The sequence below is a fragment of the Eschrichtius robustus genome, chromosome 9, assembly GCF_028021215.1.
Source record: "Eschrichtius robustus isolate mEscRob2 chromosome 9, mEscRob2.pri, whole genome shotgun sequence".
Lineage (NCBI taxonomy): Eukaryota > Metazoa > Chordata > Mammalia > Artiodactyla > Eschrichtiidae > Eschrichtius > Eschrichtius robustus.
This window is the reverse complement of record NC_090832.1, coordinates 21265213-21284592: the sequence shown is the minus strand read 5'-3', so window position 1 is coordinate 21284592 and position 19380 is coordinate 21265213. Positions and strand designations below refer to the sequence as shown.

Genomic DNA, 19380 nt, shown 5'->3' with positions numbered 1-19380 from the left:
AATACTAAATATTTCCTATGAAATGAAAAATCTGCATCTACTAACTGCAGTAGTGGTAACCAACAGTAAAATTACCTGGAATCTAGACCTCCAGTCTCTTTTCCAAAATATAAAGGATGAGAGATGTTTAGGAGCTAACCAAGACCAAAAGATGTTTCATCTGGTCTCCCTCCCACCATAGTCCACCCTATTGTAAGACCTGGGGAGCCACATCTTTCTTTAGATTTTCTTGATTTAGAATTTCATTACCTCCCAACTGCTATGATGGCAACAGTGCCATATAAAGAAGAAACACTGGTAATTTGAGAGGAACTTTAACAAGATCCGAACATTTGTCTCACTAAGAAGCAGCTAACCCCGTCACTACTTGGTACTCTTCCTGTTAAGTAGATCTGGGAAAGTCTTCTATCACAGGCCTATATGTATGATTATGAGGCTGCCATTAGAGGTAGCTGAGAGTTAATCAAATATCAAGCACTTACAAAGTGCATACAAATAGAAGCTATGGCAACGACAGCCAATTCTCCCCATATCCATTCTTCCCTTATTCCTTTGTAATATAATCTCTGAATTTTAAAAGGGCAGCTATACTGAAAAAAAGTGAACCTTGACCCTTATCTCACATCATAACAAAAATGTGAGATAGATCATAGAGTGGATCACAGACCTAAATGTGAATGGAAAATGAATACCTTCATGACTGTGGAATAGACAAAGATTTCTAAAGCAGGATACAAAACACAGTAACTATTTAAAAAATTGATAAACTGGATTTGATTAAGAACTGTTCCTGAAGAAACATCACTAAAAGAGAAGACAGAAAAGTCAGACTGAGAAGCTATTTGCAATATACACATCCAACAAAGGACATTTTCCAGAATACAAAGAATTCCTACAAATCAATAAGATGACAAACAACCCAATAAAAATGTGTGAAAGACTTAAACAAGTACTGCTCCAAAAAATATATCTATTTTTACCTTATCAAATTAGCCAAGATACATGTGAAAAGGTGCTCAACATTATTAATAATGAAGGAAATGCAAATGAAAACCATGAGACAGCATCTCACATCCACCAGAGGGCTTAATATGAAAAATAATAATATCAAGTGCTGGTGAAAATGTGGAACTACAGTTGTAACTCTCACTGCTACCAGGAGTGTCCATTTATTCATTCACTGTTGGTAAACTGTTCGGCAGAACTCACTAAAACTAAATATACGGCTGTTCTGTGACTTAATTCTAGTCTTACATATGTTCCCAAGTGAAATACTACAAATGTCCACCAAAACATCTGTGTATGACTATTCATAGCAGCTTTATTTATAATAGCCAAAATCAGAACACACCCACACATCTATTAACAGAATGAATAAACAAATTGTGGTATATTGATAGGATGGAATGTTAATCAGAAAAAATATATATGAGAAAGAAAGAATAAACTATACATGCATCAACATGGATAAATTTCAAAAAAATTATGCTGAATGAAAGAAGTCAGACACGAAGAAGTACATACTACTTGGTTACCCTTAAAGTTCAAGAATAGACAAAACTAATCTAGAGTGATGGAAATCAAAAGAGTTACTTCTGGGGAGGCTAGGGGGTGCATGAGAGAATGGCTAGGGGGTGCATGAGAGAATTTGCTTTTTCTGGATGGATGTAATATTGTCTATCTTCATGCAGTAATTATACAGGCAATATGTTTTTAGAAAAATCATCAAGCTGTTTATTTAAGATTGGCACACTTTATATGCTCTCCCCACACCCATGTATTTTACATCTCAATAGAAAAAGTACTTCACAAAAGACAAGCAGACTATTTTTACCTAGTGAAAGTTATTAGGCAAATGCAAAATATTCTTCTTCAAAATAAAACAAATTGTGCTTAAGTTTCTATTTCACTTACCCCCAAAATAAGCTAAAATTAGATGATCAAACCTTATTCATTAGTATCAATGAAAACTTGGAAGGAAAATCCAAAGAAAATAGGAGTACATCAGTTAGTCCACAGCAATTAACTTAGTCAATGAAACGACGACTCCAAGTAGCATATTGGTAATGTAAGTGAAGCAATTTCAATGTGTTTTACCAAAAATACGTCTGTTTAATAATTTTATTTAACTATTTATTTTTAGTACCAAGGTGGGATGACATACAAGAAATCGCAAGAGCTTTTGAATCAGACAGACCAGTTTTGTCACTTACTAACTACACTGGTGTTGGGCAAGTTTCTTAATCTCTTTGATACTGAGTTTCTTCACAATTTAAAAGAGAGACAATAACACTCTGCAAAATTGTAGCTCGATTATAGTAGGTATTTAAGAGTGGTAGCTATTTAGCAATAGCTCTTTGTATGCAAAGTATCATGGCAAGCACTGGAACCCCATCTCTAAGAACCTGATCAACTGGAAGTGACATTTAGATATAAAGATTGGTGATGAAGGAAAGAATTTAACAAGGGCTATAGATTACAAATTACAGGGTTCCTATCTAGCTAGTAGGATTGTGGAGTGAGTATTCTCTGAACAGAGCCTAGAAGATTTTTGGGAAATTCACTTAAGACAGAGGAAATGGCATGAAAAAGCATAGCCTGCCAAGAGCATTTCCTGGCAAGAAAAAGCATAGCCTCAAAAACAGTGCACTGACTTCAGGTTCTAATGAGTAGTTAAGACCACTTGTGCCACTGGACTAATTCTGAGGAGTAAGACTATAAGGCTAGTAAAGCCACTTGGGACTAGATAGAAAAATGACCACTGTCAGGTTAAGAAGTCAAGGACCTATTTTCTCAAATCTTGGGATGTCACTGAAGGATTCTTTCCAGGGAAATGACCCCAGTGGTCATTACACATGATAGGAAGGGAAGGAAAACCTCAATATGGGTGGAAATAGCATAGAATGATAAGGACCTAATCCAAGATGCTGAGAGGAGTGGAAAAAACAAAGATATTAGAATTCAATTTTATCAACTTCTTAAAAAGTAACAGAAATTGAGTTTCCCTGAATGATTCAAGTAGGCCTAACTTCAACTTTTAAAATGATTTTGACTGTCCCATAAGCTCCCCCAAGAGCAAAAAACGTATCCCAAACTAGAAAAACACATTGTCTAGCACACTGAAAGTGCTCAATACATACTGTTGGCAAATGAATCTTTTTAAATATTCCAAATATTGAAACCTCTACGATAATACAATGTTCAAGGTAAAACATGTAGAAAAGTTAAAAATCATTTTTCCTTCCTGCTGAGTGGCCATTTTTCACAATATATGCCAAGTTTTGAATGTGCTCAATTTAATATTTAAAAAGATTCATTTGCAAAAGCTATCTCTATCTCTAGCTTTACCAAAAGAGTCAGATAGAAATCGCTCTAGAAAGTTAGGAATGTTGCCACCTCAGTTGCTAAGCTCTTGTGTAATTTATATATATATTTTTAGGAATCTATCATTCATTGTGTCCTTTGTTGTGGCAAAAGAACACCTGCTGTATGACTCATGAATATTACATGAAAAAAATTAAAGAGTAAATTAAATCCAGGTCATATATGTAAGCTTTATCCAAGAGTACAAGATGATTTCATAATAAGATAACCTGTATGATTATTAAAATAATTAAAATTAAAATAACTTACCACATTAAGAAATAAAGAAAAAAATGAGTACTTCCTAGGCACTAAGCACAATTCTTAGTCCTTTCTACATATTAGTTCTTTTAATCCTCTCAGCAACCTTCTATGGTAGATACTTGTTATCTGCATTTTATAGATGAGAAATTTGAAATATAGGGAAGTTAAGTAATTGTCCAATATTACACTGTAGCAAGGAAGGGGCAGAACTAGGAACTGAACTCAGGCAGTCTGGTTCCCGAGTCAGAATTCCAGTTAATAAACATAGAAAGAATAAAAGAAATGGAAATCACCACTAGAATACCACAATAATAACTGCTACAGGCAAGGTCAGTTGAATGCTAAAATTAGTGAGCAAAACTTTAAGGAGAAACAGGACATTTGCACAACCTCAAAATAAATCCCTCAAAATATTTATTAACTATTACGGTAGTTTTAATATATACTCACAAATCACTTGATATTTTTCCCTCTCCTTCCCTTGAATGTGTACTTGCTTCTAATAAACAGTGTGTGAAAAACAAAAAAACAGAACGGTTACAATGGATAAGTCTGGCAGACACTACCTAAACTGTGTAATCAAGGTTAATGTGTTGATATGGATATCATGTGCCCCCAGATATGATGCAATGACACAACATCTCTGTGGTATTCTTCCTTCAAAGTCCATAACCTGAGTCTAATTGTGAGAAAACATCAGACAAACCCAAATTGAGGGACACTGTACAAAATACATGGCCATTACTCTTCAAAAGTGGCAAGGTATCGAAAAACAAGAAAAGACTTAAAAACTGTCATGGATTAGAGTAGATTACGTGACAACGAAATGTAATGTGGTATATGGATTATGTCCTGGAACAGAAAAAGAACATTGGTGGGAAAACTGGGGAAATATGAATAAAGTCTATAGTTAATAGTATTGCTCCAGTGTTAATTTCTTAATTTTGGTAAATGCATCATGGTTATGTAAAATGTTAACATTAGAGGAAGCTAGGTGAAGCATATATAGGAACACTCTATACTACCTTTGTAACTCTTTTGTAAATCTAAAATTATTTCATAATTAAAAGTTTTTTTTAAATTTTGATACACACTTGTGAAAACAAATTTCAGTAAACCAGAAATGGAAGAAAAATTTCTCAATCTGGTAAAGAGCATCTACAAAAAATGCACAGTAAACATCATCCTTAAAAGTGAAATATTCTCCCTTAGGATCAGGAAAAAGTAAGGCTGTCCATTTTAACACTTCTGTTAAATACTGTTCCAGTGTTTCCAGCCAGTGCAATAAGGCAAGAAAAAAAAAATGAATAGAGATAAGAAAGACAAATTTATTCTTTTTTTTTTTTTTTTTTTTAACAGATGACATGATTGTACCTTTAGAAAGATCTACAAACTACCAGAACTGAAAAGTGAATTTAGCATGGTCACTAAATACAAGCTCAATATACAAAAATCAATTGCATTTCTATATACTAGCAAGATGGTTGGAAAATAAAATTGAAAAAAAGATACGATTTACAATAGTATCAAAAAAATCAAGTGGCTAGAAATAAATTTAATAGTGTGTAAGTCCTCCACAGTGAAAAACATAAAACAGTGCTAAGAATAACTGAAGAACTTATTCAATTAAGAGATTTACCATGTTCATAAATTGGAAGATTCTATTAAGATGTCCATTCTCCTAAAATTGTTCTACAGAGTCAATGCAATCGCAATCAAAAGTCTGGTAGACTTTTTCTTTAAATAGATGTTGACAAGCTCATTCTAAAATGTGCATGGAAATGCATAGCACTTAAATAGCTAACACAATCCTTAAGAAGACCAAAACTGGAGGGTTTACAGTACTATATGTCAAGACTTAGTATAAACTATGATAATTAAGAAAGTGCAGTACTGATGAAAGAATTGATAAATAGTTTAAGTGGAACAGATTAGAGTCCAGAACAGACCCAAATATACGATCATTCATTTTTAACAAAGGTCCCACTGCAATTCAATGGAAAAAGTAAAGTCTTCTCAATAAATGTGTAGAGTAGCTAGATGACCACCTGGAAAATAAATACTGACCCCCACCTCACAAAATCAACTGTAGATAAATCAAAAACCCAACTGTGAGGACTAAAATGATAAGGCTTCCGATGGAAAACAGTAAGCAAATGTCTTCAGGACCTTGATGGAGGGCAACAATGAAGGTGGAAGAGAATTCTGTGGGCAGGGTACAAAAAAGCACTAACCCTCCACCCACCCCCGCCAAAAAAATAAAACACTGATAGACTGGACTTCATAAAAACAAATCTGTTCATCCAAAGGCACTATTAACAGACTAAGTAGGCAAATTCAGACAGGTAGAAAATACTTGCAAACATGTATCTGATAAAGGTTTCCTATTCAAAATACATAAGGAACTAAAAATCACTAACAAAAAGATAGCCGAATTTTAAAAAGTGGCCAAAAGATTTACACAGACACTTCATAAGAGAAATCTGAATGGCCAAAAAAGATATAAAAGGATGTTCAACATTATTAATATTCATGGAAATGCAATCAACTTACCCAAAAACCATCAGTTCAGCTCCTTGGTATATATCCAAGAGATATGAGTATATACATTCACCAATGGCAGTTTCAAGAACATATACAGCAATTTTATTTATAATGGCCAAAACCTGAAAACAACTCCCATGCTTATCAACAAGAAAAAGGATAAATAAATTGTGGTATATCCTTATAATGCAATACTATAGAAGAGACATCACTAAACTTTTTCTGTAAAGGGTCATATAATATATAGTTTAGGCTTTATGGGCCATATGGTCTCTGTTATAACTACCCAACCCTGCTGAATGGACATGGCTATATTCAATAAAATTTCATATATGAAAATATGTTATGGGCTGGAATTGGCCCACAGTTTGTCATCCCTTGCAACTTATACATGCAATGTGGATGAACAAAAGGAAAGCAATATAGAAAGAATAAACTATATGATTCCATTTATATGAAGTTCAAGAACCCATGAAAATAATCTATGGTGATAGAAGTGAGAATAGTTGACTAGGGGAGAGGAATGGCTCTATGGATAGAGACAGGAGGGAACTTTTGCAGGGATGAAAATGTTCTGTTTCTTTATCTGGGTGGTGATCACACAGGCATATACATATGTAAATTTCATCAAGCCATATACTTTATTCTTATGTCTTCATTGTTTTTAAATTATAGTTCAATTTGAAGAAGAAAACAAAAATTAGACAAAGATCAGAATACAGATCTGAAGAAATTATCTAGAATTCAACAAGGTCAAAAATATGTATAATATATAAAAGCGAGATTAAAAGACATGGATGACAGAATGACAAAGTCTAACAGAAGTCTAATCAGAGTTCTTAAAGGAAAGAATGGGAAAAATGGAGGACAAGCAACACTGAAAGACATAAAAGATAAAACTTTCGAGAACTGATGAAAAACAAACCTTAGAGACAGGAACACAATAAATCCAGGATAAATGAAATGTCCACATCTAGACACGCTCTGTCATAAAACTGTAGAAAACAAAAGAAAGAGAAGATCTTAAAATCAGGCAAAAAAAAAAAAAAGACAAATTATCAACCAATAACAGTTATTTGAACTAATTCTAACATTGAAAGTAGAAGTCAATGGAATGTCACCTCCAAAGGGCTGAGAAAGATACGCCAACCTGGAACTATATGTCTAACAAAATCATCATTCAAGAATGAATGCAAAATAAAGACATTTTCAGATAACATTTGCCATCAACAGCCCCTTAATAAACAAGCTTGTAAAATATATATTTGAGGAAGAAGAAAAGAAAGATCTGAGATGCAAGGAGGAATGACAAAGAATTCATGAAAAGAAAAAACAGTGATGTCAAATTTATAGGAAAAAAAATCAAAATGGAACTAAACTCTGGAAGACAACAACATTTAAGCTGGGAGATTAACTGGTGTCAAGACAACTCATGCTTCTTGAATTATTCAAAAGAAGAATTAATAAACTTTACATTAAGTTGGTACATTACAATTTTGAAAGAAACCACTAAAAGAAATAAATTTGTAAACTTCATACTAGTCAAGAGGAAGGAAAATGGAATAAGAAAAAATCCAAAAAGGTGGCAGAGGAAAAAACCAGTAAGACAGGATAAAAACAACCCTAAAAGATAATGCTAACTTTCATCCTAAATATATCAGTAATTACACTAAACTTAATTGGACTGATAGATCCAGTTAAAGGACAAATTGTCAGAGTGGATTAGAAAAAACTATGAAGTTTTACCTATTTGAAAGAAATATTCTAAGCAAATGCTAACTAAGGGAAAGGTGTGACTAGGAGATTATAAAACAAAATGGATTTTAAGGTTAACAGGCCTTTGGGTGAGGAGGCGTCACTATAGAATGACAAAAGGTCCAATGCACAGAGAAGAAAGAGCAATTCCAAACTTGTATGTACTTTCAACTTTTATAAAGCAAAGCTGACAGAACTACAAGAAGAAATTGAGAAAATTCATTATTTTACTGTGATATTTTTATTACCCCAATCTCAGTAATTGACACATCAAAGAAACCAAAAAATTGGTAAGGTTAAAAAAGATTTGAACCTCACAATATTTGTGCTTGATCTAAGACATATACCTACCTTGCCCCAAAAGTCTGTGAATATATATTCTTCTCAATTCAAGGAGCAGTTGAAAAGCTAACCATGAGGCCGTAAAGCAATTCTTAAATTTCAAAGAATCGGTAGCATAGAACCCTCATTTGCTGACTACACTGCAAGTTAAAAAACCAATAACAAAAGGATAACTCATAAAACTTTCCACATTTGGAACTAGAAAATACTTCTAAAAATCTCAGAGGAAAATAAAAAAAATTATAATGAAAAAATTTTTTAATTCTTAGAACTGAAAAATACACTACATATAAAACAAAAGAAAATAAAAATTGGTAGTATTTTCAGAAAGAGACAAATCAATGACCAGAGGAGAGAATACAGAAATGAGCCCAAGCATTTCTGGGAATATGTATATGACAGAGGTGGCACTGCAAATCTCTGGTACTGGGACAGTTACCACATGGGAAAAAGCAAACACATTAATCTTGATCCCATTGCATAAATAAAATATGTTCATCTATATATACATATACACATATACATGTCAGGTAAATTAAAGAACTAAATGTAAAAAATACAAACTTTAAAACTTTTAGAAAAAGTTTTCAAAATATATTTCCTTAATAGTAAAGAACATCTTAAGACACAAAAGCACAAAGAAAAAATTGCCTGCAGTTTACGTAACCAACAAAGGGTTTGTATCTTGAACAATGTTTTCCGATAGAAATTTCTGCAATGATGCAAATATTGTTATATAATATAGCATAATATAAAATAATACAGCATAATAAAATATAAGAGCCACTAGTCACATGCAGCTACTGAGCACTTGAAATGTGGCCTAGAGTGACTGAGGAACTGAAATTGTTGAAGTAAATATAACAGCATGTTAGCATTTTAAACTCCCTGATGAAGGTCAATGAAGGTCTGTTATGTTTTCATATACTTTTCAGTATTTAATTTTTTTATAAACAATTTGATTTTAGCTTATATTCTATATAAAACAATTTCAATTTTGTAAAAAATACGTAAAAGTCGCTTTTCAGAAAGCAAACACAGTAAAATGTTCATAGTATTATCTGTGAATGATTTTTATTTTCTTCTAGATATTAAAAAAAATTATTAAAGATTAAAAAAATAATTTAATGAACACTGATGTATCCACAACAGAGTTTATGAAATAAAACATTATTGATATTATTTAAATTCCCTAGGTACCTCTTCCTGATCATGACTTTTCTTTTTTTAAAGAAAAGCTGGACAGCTTCAGGTTTCTTCATTTTGTGACACCCATATTTTAATATACTTTGGGGGAAATTTAATATACAGACATTACATGTAGCATTTAACAGAGAGTTATAAAGCAAACACCCATGTCACCACTGCCCAGGTCAGGAGATAAAAGCATTTTCAGCATCCCAAAACCTTGCAGTGTGTCCCTTCACATTCACATTCCCCCTCTTCATCCCCAGGAGATGATCACTAACTTGACTTTTATGGTATTAATTTCTTTACAATTTTTCTTTACTATTTTTAATGCCTATGTATGCACCCCTAACAACAGCTTTATTTCACCAGGTTCTGAATTTCACATAGATGATAGTCTTCTTCAGCAACTTGCTTTTTTTTTTTTTTTTTTTTTGGCTCAACATTATTGAGACGCATTTGTGTTAAGACACAAAACTACTTCATTCACCACTGTACTGGGTGGGTTCCATTTTATGACTGCAGTATAATTTACCTTCCTCCTTCAGATGGACATGAAGGTCGCTTCCAGCTTTGGGGTTTTACAAATAACACTATAGTAAACCCTCTTGTACACGTCTGCTTTTGTATATGTATGAAAATTTATCTAGGGCAGTGGCTTTCAAACTTTTTTGACCATGACTCATACTGAGGAATGACGTTTTACATCATGACACACATCTGTGTGTGTATAAAACTGAGGGAAAAAAAGAAAAAAGTTTCATGAAGCAAATACCCTATGACCTGAGACACATTCTGATATTTTCTATTCTCTGTTGGTTCGTGTTTTACAAATTCTGATCCTTACCCTCTTAACTGATTTCACGACCCACTAAATGGGCTTCAAGCTTTGAAAAACATCATGCTACAGGATAAATACCCAGGAGTGGAACTGCTAGGACGTGCAGCACGGACGTCGGATGTTGTCAACTTTTCTAGATCCTTAACTTTAAGTAAATGTTCTTATCTAATTTACCACTCTATAACTTTAGAGCTAAAACTGTGAAACATCAGCTCGTTTTATCTTTTCCTTTGGTCGTTAAACAGTATTAATCACTTACCATGTGCTAAGTATCCACTGGGCTCCGAGCGAGACTGATGGGTTAATACACAGTAGGGGGGGCGGGTGGGGGGGAGGACATAAGGGACCAGGACCTCAGTGAGGCCCCAGAAAGCTCACAGGAGGGGCCTCCGATCCTGCCTGGGGAGGGAGGGGTTAGAGAAGGATTCCTGGAAGAAGGAGGACCTAAGCTGAGTGTTTCTATTTTTAATTTTTATTGGTTTCCTAAAACATAAAAGTAACACATTTGTTGGGAAAAAAAAAAAAAAAGTCAAAATTACAGGAGTATGTTTATTAAGAAGTAAAAAAAAAAACCCCAGCACTGCCCTTAAAGTTTGATGCTGAGACTAAATAACCAAAGTTGCATTATCAGTTATCCTAGGAAAATTTTAAGAGCCCACATTTTAAAACAGTCTTAAGAGCATACCTGATAGGGTCCCTAATACTAAAGCATAAAACGAGTCACATTTTCCATAATGAATGTAAACGCAAACATTTCATGTTTAGTCACATTATTACTTTTCACAGACTTTTTTCCTGGCCTTTTAGCAAGGTTAGATTGCCAGGTTTCAAAACCCGAGGTCTATTTACCGCATACCAACTATACGCGAGCGCTTCAAAAAGTGGCATTAAAAACGACCAGGCGAAAGAATTTGTTGTTCGAGCCGACTTGGCTTGCCCGGTGACAATTCGTCAGAGTTTCACACTTCGTCCCGAGGAGCCCCGGACCCCGTCACGTACACGGCGCGTCGGCACCGGCACACCCTCCCGAGCGCGGCACGGAGCCCAGCGCGGTCCTCGCTCCGCGGCAACGCCGCCACCCCGCCGTCCCCAGGCCGGCCGCGGCCCCACGGCCCCCGAGCGCGGCCGCGAGCCCCCTACACCTACCCTGCGGGGACCGGAGCCCCCCGGAACTCAGGCGCGGCAGCTCGGGCGCGCCGCCTCCGCGGCCATGACGGCGACCCGGGGAAGCGCCCCGCGCGCCAAGGCCCGCGGTCCGCCGGGCTGGGAGGAGAGCCGCCCCGTCCGTCCGTCCGTCTGTCCGCCAGGAGAGTGAGGCCAGAATCCGCCCCAGACGTGTCTAAATCAAGGCTCGGGGCGGTACCGACGGGCTGAATGACAAATGGCAGATGCCGTGGGCTTTGCCGCCCTCGGCAGCCGCGAGGATGGCTGCGCCGAGGAGGCCGCGCACAGGCGGAGCCCGGGAGCCGGAACGGCGCGTCCGCGAGGAGGGCGCTGGGGCCCCTGGCGGGGGCGTCACGTGGCAGGAGGAGGCCCCGCTGGGGAGCCAGGGGGTCGGCGGCCTGGGCGGAGGAAGAGGACAGGCGCCCAGACGCCTGGCCGATTGAGTCATCCGTGTGGGCTAAGCCAAGGTCGCCCAGGTGCAGAGCTGGCGCAGGTAGACCCGAACCAGCCCGAAGCCCCGTAGCGTATCGGGGACTGTTCACTTAAGTCACCACCAGGATGAACCGCCCAGAGCCAAATCATAAATGAGAAACACGACAGATGCTAGGAGAACACTGCAATAGGCCAAACTTACCTCCTATTCGTGCCGCGTGGAAATCATGGCAGCCTAAATGTGCCCACTAAATGTGAGCCAGGCACTGTGCTAAGCGCTTCACAGGTAAATAAACGCAATCCTCACGACCCCCCAGTGAGAAAAACTACTCCTCCCGGTCTTACAGCTGCAGAGACTAAGGCGCAGAAAGATTAGACGGAAATTATTTTATAGTTGTGGAATCATTCTGTGTATGCTTTAAGTAATTTTAAAATGTTCTTTGGATTTAAGAAAAAGAAACAAGCAAATCTCCAGCGGTTGCTTTCTTCCCTGCAAGATACACGTGCCTAAAAGAGGCCTGTAAACACTAAGTAAAAAGACTTAAATGTTTCTAGGCCTTCGTGTAATATGGAGCTCACTCCAGGTTTCAAACAGTCCCATAGCTCTGAAATATGACGTAAGAACATCTCACACGTCTATGCACCTTCACCGCTATCTCCGGATTTCCATCGCTTGTATTACTTTTGGCTTACCAGCGCTTAGTACATTTACAAGTGCTCCACCACCTTATTCTCCCAGATGGTCAGTCTTAATTCTATACTTAAATGAATTCAGTGTTCATCATAACGTATCCGTTCCTGAATTATTTTTATTCATTGCTTGATGGACTGCTCTTTTTCAAGTTGTTTTCTTAAGGAGCGCTTATAATGTTTTATCTGCTTTTTATCTCTACACATTAAAAAAAAAAAAAAAAAAACGGAGCGAGGCAAGTATTTTGGATTCACACCTTCCTTCAACACCTAACAGAAAAGAAGGTAACTGCTTCACTGATTTTTGACATCATAGATTTCTGTGGAGAGAACTGAATCCTATGTGATTTTCCCTGGGAGGTGATTTGATTTTTCTGCTTGGATGCCTGAAGAATTCTTTATCATTAAAGTACCCTGTATATCCTTAACTGGGCTATGTCTCAGTGTCAATTATTCTGTATCAGTTTTTTTCCCCCGAGTATACAGTATGATCTTTCAACTTACAGATTCCATTCTTCTTAGTATAGTATCCCATTCATATTATATATCTGAATAAATTTATCTTTCATTGGTTGGCTTTTCTACTTCACAGTCACCAGTTGTTCTTATACTTGATTTTTATTTTCCGTTTCCATCTTCTTTTGATTTGCATTCACTGTGATTCTCTAAAAAAATTCTGTCCATTGGTTTTTCTAGCTTATTGGATTAAAATTATGTTCTTTTGAAAATCGATTTTCTCAGCTATACAATTTCCTTTTTCATCACATTCTCACATTGTCCTTGAACTACTTTGTGAAATCATACTATTTTTTCTGTTGAGTCAAACACATATAAGGAATATAAATGTCTGTTCCTTTGTTGTGTTTTCTTCCAGACTTGGTTCTTCATCTGTCTTCTGCATGCTATTTTCCTTGCTTCTCACCCCCATCTCCCATGTTATAACATGTTTACACAACAGCTATGTCATATCTTTTATCTTGCTTATCCTTAAACGTTAACAACAGACCTTGTTTTTGCACTAACATACTGAGAGTGAATTCCCAGTGCACTTTCCTCTTCACCTAAGATGTGTTTGTCTTCCCTATCCAGAGCTTCAGTTTTAGAGCTGAGTGTTGTTTCTATCTACCTTTTCTGTGACCTGAGGGTTTTAGGAAGATGGGGGATTGTAGAACTCTGATTGAAGCTGAATACAGAGCTTGCTGGGGAAAATCAGCCATCACTTCTGAGGTTCCTTTAAGTCCTCACCAGTCCACCTTCAAGCCAGCCAAGAGAATATTCCATGCCTATAAGCTTCAGTTCATTTGCCCAGTTCAGCACAGTACCCCAGAAGGTGGCAAACTGTCCTGCTTTGGGCAAGATCCAACAGTGGTATGTAAAGGTTCCCTGATGTTTCACAAGGATGTCACTGACTTCTTTCCCAGTTGGAGGACATCTGTGAAAATTCTCAGGATTTGGTCTGATCATCTTTTTCCTCAGTATGTCTTGCAGGGGGGTGGAGGGATATAGACACCACACATCTGCAGACTCTTTGGCATCTTTGCTTTGCCATCACTTCTCACATTTTACATCATAAGGTTGTACTTCTTTCTTCGTTTGCGGTAGGTGAGGATTTTGTTGTTTGTTTTTTGCTGTTTTCTTTGTGTGGCTTAGGGTTTTGATTTTTTTTAATGCTCCTTTGTCCCATCTTTATCCACAAGTCATCAATCAGACTGTCTCTCCTGTTGGTAATGAATTATATGAAAATCCTTTTTTACCTTTAGGTTATTTCCACAAAGTTCTCTTGGAACATGAATATTTTGACCTGGCAACTGTGACACCCTCCTTTTCTCCAGGCCTTCCCTCAGTGACACATGCCTTGGCATTACAATGTGCTCCAACAAAGGTTCTAGAGCAAAGGTTGTAAACTCAAATCTCTATGGAGTTTATAACAAAAAAGAGCGGGATTATGGTAAAGTGAAAAGATCATTCTTTGTGTAAGGGGCAGATTCTATACAGCTCAGGCCAGCATTGCCAAGTGTATATAATTTTCAGGAAAAGCATGGTATATAGTGTTTCAATATAAAATTCCTTAATTTTGGAAGCACTATGGAAGCCAACTGAAGTATCTCTCAAGGCCAAATTGGACCAGTGGGTTACCAGTGTGGTCCCTGTTATAGAGAACCATTCAGGATAAATTTTACGATCATGGTTTTTCTCTTCTAAGTATTCTGAGATACAGTTTTGTTCTCCCGACTCTTCAATGACTTCCTAAAATGTCTTTAGCAAATATAAAGCAAGAAGATCCATGCTGACATGTTTACCATTTGAAACAATGTGTTAGGACCCAAAACTTTCACAAACCGGTGTCACTGGAGTAACAGCTATGATCATACTAAAATTAATACCATGAAAGCAGAGAGTCTATATAGATTATGACCATGTTAACAAAATAGCAGGAAAAAAGATTTTTCAGTTGATGCAGAAAAGGCATTTGACAAAATCCAACACCCATTCTTGAAAAAAAAAAAAAAAAACTAGGAAAAGAATGGAACTTCCTCAACCTGATACTGGATGTATTTGTTTCCTATGGCTGCTACAATAAACTACCATAAATTTGTGGCTAAAACGAGAAACGTATTCTCTCACAGTCCTGGAGGCCACAAGTCCGAAATCAAGGTGTCAGCGAGGCTTCACTCCCTCTAGTGGCTCTAGAGGTGAATCCTTCCTCGCCTCTTCCAGCTTTCGGTGGCTGTTGGCATTCTTTGGCTTCCTTGGCTTCCTTGGCTTCTGGCCACATCACTCCAATCTCTGCCTCTATTTTCACATTGCCTTCTTCTATTTTCACATCGCCTTCTCCTCTGTGAGTGTCGTGTGTTTTCTCCCGTGTGCGTCTATCTTATAAGGATACTTGTCATTGGATTTAGGATGCACCTGAATAACTCAGGATGATCTCGCTTCATCTCAAGATCTTTAACTTAATTACATCTGCAAAGACCCCTTTTTTACAAATAAGGTAACATTCACAGTTTCAGGGGTTAGGATATGGATATATCTCTTGGGGATCCATCTTTCAACCCTCTTATAATAGGCAAATTCACAGTCAGCTTTGTTGTGGAAATTGACAAGCTGACTTTAAACTTTACATGGAGATGAAAAGAACGTAGAAGAGTGAAAATGAAAAAGAGAAACAACGTTGGAAGACTTACACTAACTGATTTTAAGGCCTACTACAAAGCTACAATAATCAAGTCTGGATCATACTGGCTTAAGGATAAATGGAAACATATATTGAGTCCAGAAATAGACCCACACATATGATCTATTGATTTTGGACAAAGATACAACATAATTCCATTGGAAAAAGATAAATGGTATGGGAACTGGTTATCTGTATGGAGAAAAAAAAAATTACACTTAACGTCATACACAAAAATTAGATCACAGACCTAAAAAAAAAAAGCAGGAGCTTCTATTACTGCCCTGTCCAATATGGTAGCCACTAGCCATATTATTGAGCACTTGAAATGTGACTGGTCCAAACTGAAATGTGCTGTAAGGATAAACTATACTCCAGCTTTCAAAGACTTAGGATAAAAAAGAATGTAAAATATTTCATTAATAATTTTTATACTGATTACATGTTGAAATGACAGTATTTTGGACGTACTGGTTTCAATAGAATATATGATTTAAATTAACTCCAATTGTTTTTTAGTTTTCTAATGTGGCTACTAGAAAAAGTTACATGTGTAGCTCACATAATTTCTGTTTGACAGCACCACTGCAGAAGAAAACATAGGAACAGGCAAAGATTGTTTGGTTAGGATGCAAAAAGCAATGACCACAAAAGAATAAATTGGTAATTGGATTTTACCAAAAATAAAACCTTCTGTTCTTCAAAAGAAAGCATTAAGGAATTGAAAAGTCAAGCCACGTACTGGGAGAAAAATATTCACAATGGATATCTCTAACATAGGACTTGTGGGACTTCCCTGGCGGTCCAGTGGTTGAGACTTCACCTTCCAATGCAGTGGGTGCGGGTTTGATCCCTGGTCGGGGAGCTAAGACCTCACATGCCTCGTGGCCAAAAAACCAAAACATAAAACAGAAGCGTATTGTAACAAATTCCATACAGACTTTAAAAATGGTCCACATCAAAAAAAAGCTTTAAAAAAAAAAGTATTAACATAGAACTTGTTAGAGTATTTGAAGAACTCATACAACTCAATGATAAACAACGCAATGAAAATGGATAAAGACTGGAAAAGACACTTCACCAAAGAAGACATACCTATGGCTGATAAGCACATAAATGACTCTCAACATCATTTCCTCAATGACTAACACAAATTAAAATTATAGTGAAATACCGTACATACCAAGTGGAATGACTAAAGCTTAAAAGACTGACAATTCCAAGTGTTGCCAACAAGGGAGAAAACAAGAACTCTCAGACACTGTTGGTGGGAACATAGCACAGTACAACCACTCTGGAAGACTGATTGAAAGCTTCATATAACGTTAAACATACACTTACTGCATGACCCTGAAATTCTACTCCTAGGTATTCATCCAAGAGAATTAATAACACGTCTACACAAAGACTTATACACGGACTTCCCTGGTGGAGCAGTGGTTGAGAACCCGCCTGCCAATGCAGGGGACACGGGTTCAAGCCCTGGTCCGGGAAGATCCCACATGCCGTGGAGCAACAAAGCCCTTGCGCCACAACTACGGAGCCCATGCTCTAGAGCCTGCGAGCCACAACTACTGAGCCCACGTGCCACAACTACTGAAACCCGCACGCCTAGAGCCCGTGCTCCGCACCAAGAGAAGCCACTGCAATGAGAAGCCCGCGCACTGCAATGAAGAGTAGCCCCCGCTCGTCACAACTAGAGAAAGCCCGCATGCAGCAACGAAGACCCAACACAGCCAAAAATAAATAAATAAAATAAATAAATTTAAGAAAAAAAAAGACTTGTACACAAATATTCCTATTAGCCCCAAACTGAAAACAACCCCAAGGGCAGTAATGAAATGAGCAAACTGATGATCATCTCATAGATAAATCTAAAAAACATTAGGCTGAGTAAAAAAAGCTACACATAAAAGAAGACATATGTACTATGTGATTCCATATATGAAATTTTGGGGGGAAAATCTAATCTACAGAGTGACAAAAAGTAGATCAATGGTTTCCCAGGGTGCATGGAGGGGGAGCATGAGGGAACCTTGCAGGAACAGAAATGTTCTATATCTTGATCAGTGAGATGATTACATGGAGATATATATATGTCATACCTCCCTGAATGATACACTTAAAATAGGTGCATCTTGTTATTTACGGACATTAAACCTCAATGAAGTTTACTAAAAATTTTCTATTCTTCCTTGCATGGAATGGGGAGAAAGAAATTACGGGAGACTGTTTTTCTCTTCATCCACAGCAGTTTGAATTAGAAATCACCTTCTGCTTTTGTTGACTTTTTCATTAGTACTGCCTTGTACTTTATCAATTCATTTTCTCACCTGGAGGATTTAGGCGGCAGGGATGAAACTCAAATCCTCTGACTCCTAATCCAGTGTTCTTTCATTACACAGTATGCATTATGTTTAACAGATTTAAACCATAACAACTTTATCTTCTAGTAAATTCAACTCAATAAATATTCAATAGGTGCCTCTAGATTTAATTTTCTCTAACCGAAACATAACACTTTCAAATACATATAAACATACAGTTCTTCTAAGGCCCATGGCTTCTGGCCAAACTACCTCTCACTGGCCATAGGCTAGCCTCTCAACCTTCAAGTCACTTCTCCTTTTTGAGAGACTGTAATTCTCGGCTCACGGGATTTCTTCCCCGTTCCCTGCTCTTGTCGCTGTTTGCAATGACTTCTTCAGCCAGGCATCACTTCCTCAAACAGCCCTCCATGAGAACATCTTTTTATATTTCCCAAAGCAACACTGACTAGTGTCCATTTCTTTCTTCAACCGACTGATATTTGGTGAACGCAGTAAGCTCACCAGGTGATGTTTGATATATGTCAACATTTTTTACACTATGTGGCAAAGATTTTCTGTTACATGCATGTTGGAAAGTGCAACAAAATAATCATGTTGCTTAGCCATATATCAAAGACCAGGATGGTACATGAGATGGAAGAACACAGCCACTTGTGGCTCTCAAAGAAGTTAGTAAGGCTGGCCCACTGATGTAAGCAGCTATGTGTTTTCTGTTTCTATAGTAAAATGTACTGATGTGATTCAAATTATACAAAGTGTGGATATGAATTTTAAAGTTTTAAGTAGGAAAATTCAGTGTCTAGCTTGAAATGAAAATACCACATTAAAAGTGAAAAAAACAACCCCAAACTTTCACCTTTTATTAATAAGCAACCAGGACCAGTCAGAAGTGATTTAAAATAGAATCAATGGCATCAATTTTCATTCCTGTTTCATGTGGCATGAAAAAAACTAAGCTGACAATGATTGACCAAAGGCTGGCCTTTGGAGCAAAGAAATAAAAGCAGTACACAAATGCCAAATATTGATAGTTATTCTAGTTTTCTCTCTACTATAATTAAAATTTCATCATAAAATTCAACTGCAATAAGCAAGATGATATAAGAAATAGGGAAGGGGGTAGAGGCTTTTCATAACTTAGGAGTACTAGCCACTCATTTTAAAGTAAAAGGATATGGGAGGCTGACTGTATCTATTTATCTTATCTCTCTTCCAGACCTCCGCCAAAACAAGGACATCAGAGGAGAGACATGAGCTGTCTTGGAGAGAGTTCAATGAATTTTGAAAGACGA

At 37.0% G+C, this 19380-nt stretch overlaps 1 protein-coding gene across 2 annotated transcripts in view; it reads right to left on the bottom strand.

Moving 5' to 3' along the window:
- Nucleotides 1-11797, bottom strand: part of PLAGL1 (PLAG1 like zinc finger 1) — a 65681-nt gene extending 53884 nt beyond the window's left edge. For both annotated transcript variants that reach the window (XM_068550773.1, XM_068550772.1), the window contains exons 1-2: nucleotides 11444-11797; nucleotides 7097-7166 (exon numbers count right to left, since the gene is read on the bottom strand). The gene's annotated coding sequence lies outside the window, so the exon portion shown is untranslated. The remainder of the gene's footprint in view (nucleotides 1-7096; nucleotides 7167-11443) is intronic.
- Nucleotides 11798-19380: the final 7583 nt, after the last annotated feature.